The 9,791-nt window shown below is 38.6% G+C and overlaps 1 pseudogene; it reads right to left on the bottom strand.

The window, feature by feature from the left end:
• Positions 1-4,253: 4,253 nt before the first annotated feature.
• On the bottom strand, positions 4,254-5,237 carry LOC129657089 (receptor of activated protein C kinase 1-like; annotated as a pseudogene).
• Positions 5,238-9,791: the final 4,554 nt, after the last annotated feature.

The following is a 9,791-nucleotide window of genomic DNA, read 5'->3' as shown; positions in this document are numbered from 1 at the left end:
AATGGATGAGAACTTCAGAGACATGGATTTGGCCATTTGAGTTAAGAAAATCATAAAGAGAAGGAGAAATGTCATATGACATCCTTGTAAAATGAAATGGTAGAAGTGAACTTATTTACAAAACAGAAAGAGATTCACAGACTTAGAGAATGAACTTTTGGTTGCCAGGAGGAAGGATTGGGGGAAGGGATAGTTAGGGAGTCTGCAATCACATATACACACTGCTATACTTAAAAAGGATAACCAACAAGGCCCTAATGCATAGCACAGGGAAATTTGCTCAATGTTATTTGGCAGCCTGGATGGGGGAGTGTTTTCAGGGAAAATGGATACATGTATATGTATGGCTGAGTCCCTTTGCTGTCCATTGAAAATATCACGATGTTGTTAATTGGATATACTTCAATATAAAATAAAAAGTTTTGAAAAAAGAATATTATTAAAAAAAGGAATAAGTTAAAAATAGGAAATCTAACAATTTAATTAACTGACCTGGAAAGTAGACTTTAATAGTGCAACGTTGTGTTAATATTAGGTTAAAGGCAACACTCTTACATTCAAAACATCAGGGCATTACTCCAATACAGGACAGTTCATAGAAAATGTTTGTGTGTACCTATTTGTGTGTACCCATTTGTGTGTACCCATATATATATATATATACACACACCCACACACACACACATTTTGCATTATGTGACTGTCTAGAGTCTTTTTTAAAAGGAGAAATCACTTTCAAAAATGTAATGAAATATATAGAGCAGTTATATACCTAAAACAAACACTTTTTACTAACTCACCCTTTTGGGGGAAGGGTTTAAAATACAACTGTCACATTAGCACCTACTAGAAAAGCAAGCAATGTAATGCATTCTTCAATACATTCATTTATTTCTTGAAACTCCAATACTTTGGCCACCTTGTGTGAAGAGTTGACTCATTGGAAAAGACCCTGATGCTGGAAGGGACTGGGGGCAGGAGGAGAAGGGGACTACAGAAGATGAGATGACTGGATGGCATCACCGACTTGATAGACATGAGTTTGAGTGAACTCCGGGAGTTGGTGATGGACAGGGAGGCCTGACGTGGTGTGATTCATGGGGTTGCAAAGAGTCAGACATGACTTAGTGACTGAACTGAACTGAATACATTTATTATATACTATATAATTGTTATATAATATATATTATAACATATATTGTATAATATCTAATACATTTATTTCATCCAAAGATGGGATCAAAAAAGGACAGAAATGGTAGGGACCTAACAGAAGCAGAAGATATTAAGAAGAGGTGGCAAGAAGACACAGAAGCACTGTACAAAAAAGATCTTCACGACCCAGATAATCACAATGGTATGATCTCTCCCCTAGAGCCAGACATCCTGGAATCTGAAGTTAAGTGGGCCTTAGAAAGCATAACTATGACAAAGCTAGTGCAGGTGATGGAATTCCAGTGGAGCTATTTCAAATCCTGAAAGATGATGCTGTGAAAGTGCACTCAATATGCCAGCAAATTTGGAAAACTCAGCAGTGGCCACAGAACTGCAAAAGCTCAGTTTTCATTCCAATCCCAAAGAAAGGCAATGCCAAAGAATGGTCAAACTACTGCACAATTGCACTCATCTTACACGCTAGTAAAGTAATGCTTAAAATTCTCCAAGCCAGGCTTCAGCAATACGTGAACCGTGAACTTCCAGATGTTCAAGCTGGTTTTAGAAAAGGCAGAGGAACCAGAGATCAAATTGCCAACATCCACTGGATCATCAAAACAGCAAGAGAGTTCCAGAAAAACATCTATTTCTGCTTTATTGACTATGCCAAAGCCTTTGACTGTGTGGATCACAATAAACTGGAAAAATCTGGAAAAAATGTGACTAGGAGACCACCTGACCTGCCTCTTGAGAAACCTGTATGTAGGTCAGGAAGCAACAGAACTGGACATGGAACACCAGACTGGTTCCAAATTGGAAAAGGAGTTCGTCAAGGCTGTATATTGTCACCCTGCTTATTTAACTTCTATGCAGAGTACATCATGAGAAATGCTGGGCTGGAGGAAGCACAAGCAGGAATCAAGATTGCCGGGAGACATATCAATAGCCTCAGATATGCAGATAACACCACCCTTATGGCAGAAAGTGAAGAAGAACTAAAGAGCCTGTTGATGAAGGTGAAAGAGGTGAGTGAAATAGTTGGCTTAAAGCTTAACATTCAGAAAACTAAGATCATGGCATCTGGTCCCATCACTTCATGGCAAATAGATGGGGAAACAATGGAAATAATGTCAGACTTTAGTTTTTGGGCTCCAAAATCACTGCCGATGGTGATTGCAGCCATGAAATTAAAAGACGTTTACTCCTTGGAAGGAAACTTATGACCAACCTAGACAGTATATTAAAAAACAGAGACATTGCTTTGTCAACAAAGGTCCTACTAGTCAAGGCTCTGGTTTTTCGAGTGGTCATGTATGCTTGTGAGAGTTGGACTATAAAGAAAGCTGAGGCCAAAGAATTGCTGCTTTTGAACTGTGGTGTTGGAGAAGACTCTCGAGAGTCCCTTGGACTGCAAGGAGATACCACCAGTCCATCCTAAAGATCAGTCCTGGGTGTTCATTGAAAGGACTGATACTGAAACTGAAACTCCAATACTTTGGCCACCTGATGAGAAGAGCTGACTCATTGGAAAAGACCCTGATGCTGGGAAAGATTGAGGGCAGAAGGAGAAGGGGACGACATAGGCATATATGGTTGGATGGCATCACAGACGCAATTATATGTGTTTGGGTGAACTCCGGGAGTTGGTGATGGACAGGGAGGCCTGGCTTCTGTGGTTCATGGGTTCACAAGGAGTCGGACATGACTGAGTGACTGAACTGTACTGAATACTATTATTACAATTGCACTTCCATACAGAAATGTAATACCAGGTGAAAAATGCTGTCAACATTTTTGTTTTAATTGATTTGGGAGGCAAAGTGACACATAAATTGTGTGGTACACTCAGTGAGATATTGTTTATTATTATATTCACATTGAACATCTGTATGTTCAGTATTACATACATTTGTATGTAATGCAATTTCTATGATCAATTTGTACCAAAAAAAAGACATTAAAAGACTCAAAACTGTACTTCATTTATCCAGTCCTTCTCCAATATAGCTAAAGTTTGCATTGTTATTTACATTTTTCCTTCCTGTTCTGTCTGGATCTTAGTAGACAGAAATCTATACTATCTGATTAAAGTGATTTTCTATATTTTTCTTTGCCAGACTTATACCTCCACTTCTGTATCTTGTCTTTAGAGAATCAGGAAGGTTATAACTTGCTGGTACTATCATGAAATGTTCTAACACATTATTGTTGGTTTATATGCTCACAACTGATTTTCTCTCAAGAGCTGTTGTGGATATGTTTTCCTGTTGTTGTTTAGTCACTTAAATCATGTCTGACTCTTTTCAGACTCTGTGGACTGTAGCCTGCAAGCCTCCTCTGTCCATGGGACTTTCCAGGCACGAATACTGGCATGGGTTGCCATTTCCTTCTCCAAGAGACCTTCCTTCCCCAGGGGTTGAACCTGTGACTCCTGCATTGCAGATGGGTTCCCTACCACTCAGTTACAGGTAAAAACCTGTTTTTCTAGAGCAGTCCAATTTTTAGGTTTTGCACCTGCTATTTCCTTGACTAAAAATGTCTACTCTCAACTAGGTTTTAAAAAAATATTGCCTTCTATTTTCTGTCTTGGCACATGGTTTTTATGTAGTACCTTCTGCATAGACTGCCTCTTGCAGTGTATGTCCCTCTAGCCCTGCACTTTATGTTTGGAACTTTGAAATTTTTCACATGTCATTTTGGCCTAAAAAACTTGAAGAATTCCAGATCCTCAGCAAAACTATCTTTATTTCAATCTGTATGGTTTCCAGACACTAGTTCATTAAATTTCCCTTTTCAGTCCCTTCCAGCTGCAAAGAACTCATATTACATTTTAAGAGTAGTCCCATTTTGAGCTCCACATTTTCAGCATGGGGTTAAAAGAGGGTAAATAACATTTTCCTCCATAATTACATTCATCAATAGACACTACCCTGAACAGATATATAGTTCTATCCAAATAGAATGAAAACAAAAATAGTCATAAAATCCCCTCCAAACCAAAATATATAATATCACCTCCTAACCATTCATTTTTTTTTCCAGAAAGCCAACTTTTTTATTTTCTTTTTTTAAATTTTTAAACTCTTCTATGTTTGTTTCTAGAAGGTGCCAATGGTTACCTGCCACATGCACACTTGGCTGTACATGTAGCCAACAAACAGTATCTGGCCATCAGGAGACCCAAGCCAGAGAGAGACACTGGGAGGGCTCTGTCTTGCTGCTGGTACCAATAATGTCTTGCTTCAGTTCATCTATAGTGATTTTGCCTCCAAGTCCCAGATTTTAATGCTAGGGCCCATGGCAGCACAGAGCCAATAGTGGTTGGTACTGAAGTGCAGGGCACTGATGATGTACTTACCATCTAGTGTATAAAGGTGCTTGCCTTCATTCAGATCTCACAACATGGCCTGTCCATCCTTGCCTCCAGAAGCACAGAAAGATCCATCTGGAGAGATGGTCACAATGTTCAGGGAGCCTGTGTGGCTGATGTAGCTGGGCTTCAGCTTGCAGTTTGCAAAGTTCCATACCTTGACCACTTTGTCCCAGCACAAGAAAGAATGATGGGATTGCTGTTGTTGGGCAAGAAACTGACACAAGACACTCACTCTGATCGACTCTCATTCTGGAAAGTATATTTACATACGCCTGAAATAGTCCATAGTTTGATGGTTTTGTCTCAGGAGCCAGAGGAAATTTGCCAGTTGTCAGAAAAGGCCACACTCAGCACATCTTTGGTGTGGTGCATGGTGGTGCCCATTGTGAGATCCCAGAGGTAAAGAGTTCCATCCCCAGAGCCTGAGAGGGCAAATTGGCCATCTGAGGAGATTACCACTAACAAAGTGAGAGTGACCCCAAAGAGCACACTGTGGGAAAACATAGTTCATCTCATCTCTGGTCAGCTTCCACATAACAATGGTCTTGTCCCCAGAGGCAGAGAATATCATGTCTGGAAACTGGGAGTAGTAGCCGAATCTGGGTCATCCAGTCATTGTGGCCCTTGAGGGTGCCATGCGCATCATCTGTTCAGTCATGGCAATGGAGGGTATGGATGTTGTGACAGAGACAAGAATGGAGCTGGATAGCTCAGAGACACGCATACCTGCTCCCACCATGGCTTGGCCAAATCATTCATTTTTATGTCATGTATTAGTCAGGGTTCTCCAGAAAAATAGAGCCAATGGAATATATTAATACACACATGAGGAAATATTGTAAGGTACTGGTTCACCTGTTGTAGAGATTGAAAAGTCCCACCATCTTCCATCTCCAAGCTGGAGATCCCAGGAGAGCCAATGATAAAATTTGAAGGCCTGAAAGCTAGAAAGCTCATGGTGTAGATTCCAGTCTTGATCTAAAAGCCACAGATTCAGGATCTCTAAGGACAGTAGAAGATCCATCTTCTAGCTCAATATGACAGAAATAGAGTGAGTCAACTTTCTTTGACTTTTTGTTCCATCTGGGCCCTAAATGAATTGGATATGACCATCAACATTGGGGAGGGCTATCTGTTTACTCAGTCCACCAGTTTAAATGGTGATATCTTTCTTAAACACCCTCACAGCCATGCTCCAAAACCAGCTAGCTGGATATCCCTCATTCCAGTAAAGTTGGCACATAAGCCATCATCAGTCTTTTATTATCTCAATTTGGGTGATGAATTTTGAACTATATATACAGTATTTGGATTTTGCAGGTCCTCCAAAGTGACTTGATAACAACTAATTGTATAATTTGATAGTAGTAATCTCCATGCCTCTGCTGAAATAGAAAATGAGCCCAAATTTAACTTTATAATCCTTTAAATAATTACACAATCTAGCTTCTGATGGTCAGAATTACCCTAAGAAATTGTCAGTTGTTTTTTTTTTTTTCGTATTTATCTTCTCTGATGGGAAAAGCACTGAGAAAATGCCATAGAGAATGAGATAGACATAGTTTGGTGGTCTCATAGAGATTACTGATTGTTCAATGAATTGCAAGTCTTCTGTGATCATCTTTCTCTCCTCCTACAATATTGTCCTTCATTCTAAATAATGCAATTTGCTGTATGTTATTAAATACTTATAAACATTTTTATTTAACCAGCTTTTGGCTGAACATGTATTTTTAAATTGTAACACCATTGAAAGTAGAAATTAAGTAATGAATTATTTCTGTTCAGGCAACACATTAACAATAATGGCAGTGCATTGCTCACAAAAGTGGTATACTAGTTTAGTGACATACACTTGAATTCTAATTTTGTAACATGAAATGTGAACTATTATGTTCTTATTAGCAATTCAAGGTTATAATTTTGCTTTAAAGGGTTGTTTGTTTACTCCCTGTTCTTTCTACTTTCCCTTATATAAAAACAGGTGGGTATAACTCAGAATTAAAAGAAAGTTAATAGATTATCTCTGTCTTTCTAGTATGAAATTCATGTTAATTTATTCAGCTTAAATTTGACTAACCCCTACTGACAATCAAGCTGCGTTAAAAGAGTTCAATTTATAATTTAAGTTAAAAAATAAGGTTTCATCCAGACATGGCCTCTCCCTACAAGTTTTCCTCTAAGAGTGTTAGGGCTCCTCAAGAAAATGATGGAAGACTAGACATAGAAAGCAGGTTGCCAGAGATAAAATGCTATATATCATCCTGAAGTTACAGCGTTAGAATGGATGCTTAGTTAAGGAAAAAAAGTAAAGTACAACATTTTCACTCTCTTTAACATAAACACACACACAGCAATATTTAAAGCAACAACTTAAAACAAAGAAAGAAAGGAGCAGTAGGAGGAGATGCTAAGAAAGTGCAGTTGGATTGTTTATTAAGGTGATATTTCTCAGGAACAGAGAACTTGTAACACTTCTCAAGTGTGACTGACATTCTGTAATAGTTGACCATGTTAAAAAGCAAACAAAACCAAAAAGTACATGTACTTGGCACTTCTTTATCTTGACTTTTCCTGCACTCATTCTGTTTCTACTATTACAATCTTCTTTAAGGTGGGAACAGCTAGGCAAACTATCTGGGCTATCTGTTGGTAAATTAATAACACCAGTATGCATTAGCAACCCAAGAAAACTCTCTGTGAAAATTTATTATACATTTCTTTAGTGAGGCTTGCAAGACTGAGATCTTGTTTTCTCACTTATTAAAATGCTATTTAGTCATATGGCTTATGGAGAATTATGAGAAATCTAAATAGGTTTTTTGCATGCTTAAATCTAGTCATCTAGTCATATTGAATAATCATCATTATGTTTCTAGCGCATGAATAAGGTTCGAAGCTGCAAGAAGAACATTTAAAAAATACATCTTTCTGAAAAAGATTCATTACTCCACCTTCCAATCCTCCAGTTGCATTAAAGCATAGAATTCCTTTCTTTTTTGCATTCATGCTGGGGGAGTAGCTACTTTTAACTGCAAAATTTCTTGGCTATATCATGACCTATGAGATTTGACTGAATTAAGGTCATGCACCTCTCATTTACCATGACATTTATGGATCATAAGTGTCAAGGACAAATAGCTAATGCCTAAATAATGATTGGGGCTTCCCAAGTGGCTCAGTGGTAAAGAATCTGCCTGCTGATGTAGGAGACAAAGGTTTCATCCCTGGGGGAGGAAGATCCCTTGAAGAAGGAAATGGCAACCCACTCCAGCATTCTTTCCTAGGAAAACTCATGGACAGAGAAACCTGGCAGGCTACAGTCCAGTTCAGTTCAGTCACTTAGTCATGTGTGACTCTTTGTGCCCCCATGACTGCAGAACTACAGGCCTCCCAGTTGGTCAAAAACCCCCAGAGTTCACTTAAACTCATGTCCATTGAGTCAGTGATGCCATTAAACCATATCATCCTTTGTAGTCCCCTTCTCTTTCCACCTTCAGTCTTTTCCAGCGTCAGGGTTTTTCAAATAAGTCAGCTTTTCACATTACGTGGCCAAGTATTGGAGTTTTAGCTTCAGCATCAGTCTTTCCAATGAATATTCAGAAATTATTTCCGGGAGCACATGTATACCTGTGGCGGATTCGTTTTGATGTTTGGCAAAACAAATACAGTGTTTCAGGTTTAATAATAAAATTAAAAAAAAAAAAAAAAGGATGGACTGGTTGGATCTCCTTGCTGTCCAAGGGACTCAAGAGTCTTCTCCAACAGCACAGTTCAAAAGAATCAATTCTTTTTTGTTTTTTTCCAGTGCTCAGAGTTCTTTAGAATCCATACTCTCTTTAGAATCCAACTGTCACATCCATACATGACTGCTGGAAAAACCATAGCTTTGACTAGATGACCCTTAAGATGACTAGACGGCAAAGTAATGTCTCTGCTTTTTAATATGTTATCCAGGTTGGTCAGAACTTTTCTTTCAAAGAGTAAGCATCTTTTAATTTCATGACTGCAATCACCATCTGCAGTGATTTTGGAGCCCAAAAAACACAGTCTGACACTGTTTCCACTGTTTCCCCATCTATTTCCCATGAAGTGATGGGACCAGATGCCATGATCTTAGTTTTCTGAATGTTAAGTTTTAAGCCAACTTTTTCACTCTCCTCTTTCACTTTCATCAAGAGGCTCTTTATTTCTTCACTTTCTGCCATAAAATGGTGTCATCTGCATATCTGAGGTTACTAATATGTCTCCTGGCAATCTTGATTTCAGCTTGTGCTTCATCCAGCCCAGCATTTCTCATGATGTACTCTGCATAGAAGTTAAATAAGCGGGGTGACAATATACAGCCTTGACGTACTCCTTTTCCTATTTGGAACCAGTCTGTTGTTCCATGTCCAGTTCTAACTGTTGCTTCCTGACCTGCATACAGATTTCTCAGGAGGCAGGTCAGGTGGTCTGATATTCCCATCTCTTTCAGAAGTTTCCAGACATTGTTGTCATCCACACAGTCAAAGGCTTTGGCGTAGTCAATAAAGCAGAAGTAGATGTTTTTCAGGAACTCTCTTGCTGTTTTGATGATCCAGTGGATATTGGCAATTTGATCTCAGGTTCCTCTAACTTTTCTAAATTCAGCTTGAATATCTGGAAGTTCACAGTGCATATACTATTGAAGCCTGGCTTAGAGAATTTTGAGCATTACTTTCCTAGTGTGTGAGATGAGTGCAATTGTGTGGTAGTTAAAGCATTCTTTGGCATTGCCTTTCTTTGGGATTAGAAAGAAAATTGACTGTTTCCAGTTCTGTGGCCACTGCTGAGTTTTCCAAATTTGCTGGCATATTGAGTGTAGCATTTTCACAGAATCATCTTTCAGGATTTGAAGTAGTTCCACTGGAATTCCATCACCTCTACTAGCTTTGTTCAAAGTGATGCTTCCTAAGGCCCACTTGACTTTGCATTCTAGGATGTCTGGCTCTAAGTGACTGATCACATCATCATGATTATCTGTGTCATGGAGATCTTTTTTGAACAGTTCTTCTGTGTATTCTTGCCAAATCTTCTTATTAATATCTTCTGTTGCTATTAGGTCCATACCATTTCTGTCCTTTATTGAACTCATCTTTGCACGAAACTTTCCCTTGGTATCTCTAATTTTCTTGAAGAGATCTCTAGACTTTCCCATTCTACTGTTTTCCTCTGCTTCTTTGCACTAATCTCTGGGGAATGTTTTTTTTTTTTTTTTTTTTTTTTTTTTATCTCTCTTCAC

The sequence above is a fragment of the Bubalus kerabau genome, chromosome 7 (genome assembly GCF_029407905.1).
Source record: "Bubalus kerabau isolate K-KA32 ecotype Philippines breed swamp buffalo chromosome 7, PCC_UOA_SB_1v2, whole genome shotgun sequence".
In the NCBI taxonomy this organism is placed as follows: Eukaryota; Metazoa; Chordata; class Mammalia; order Artiodactyla; family Bovidae; genus Bubalus; species Bubalus kerabau.
This window is presented reverse-complemented; position numbering and strand designations above follow the sequence as displayed.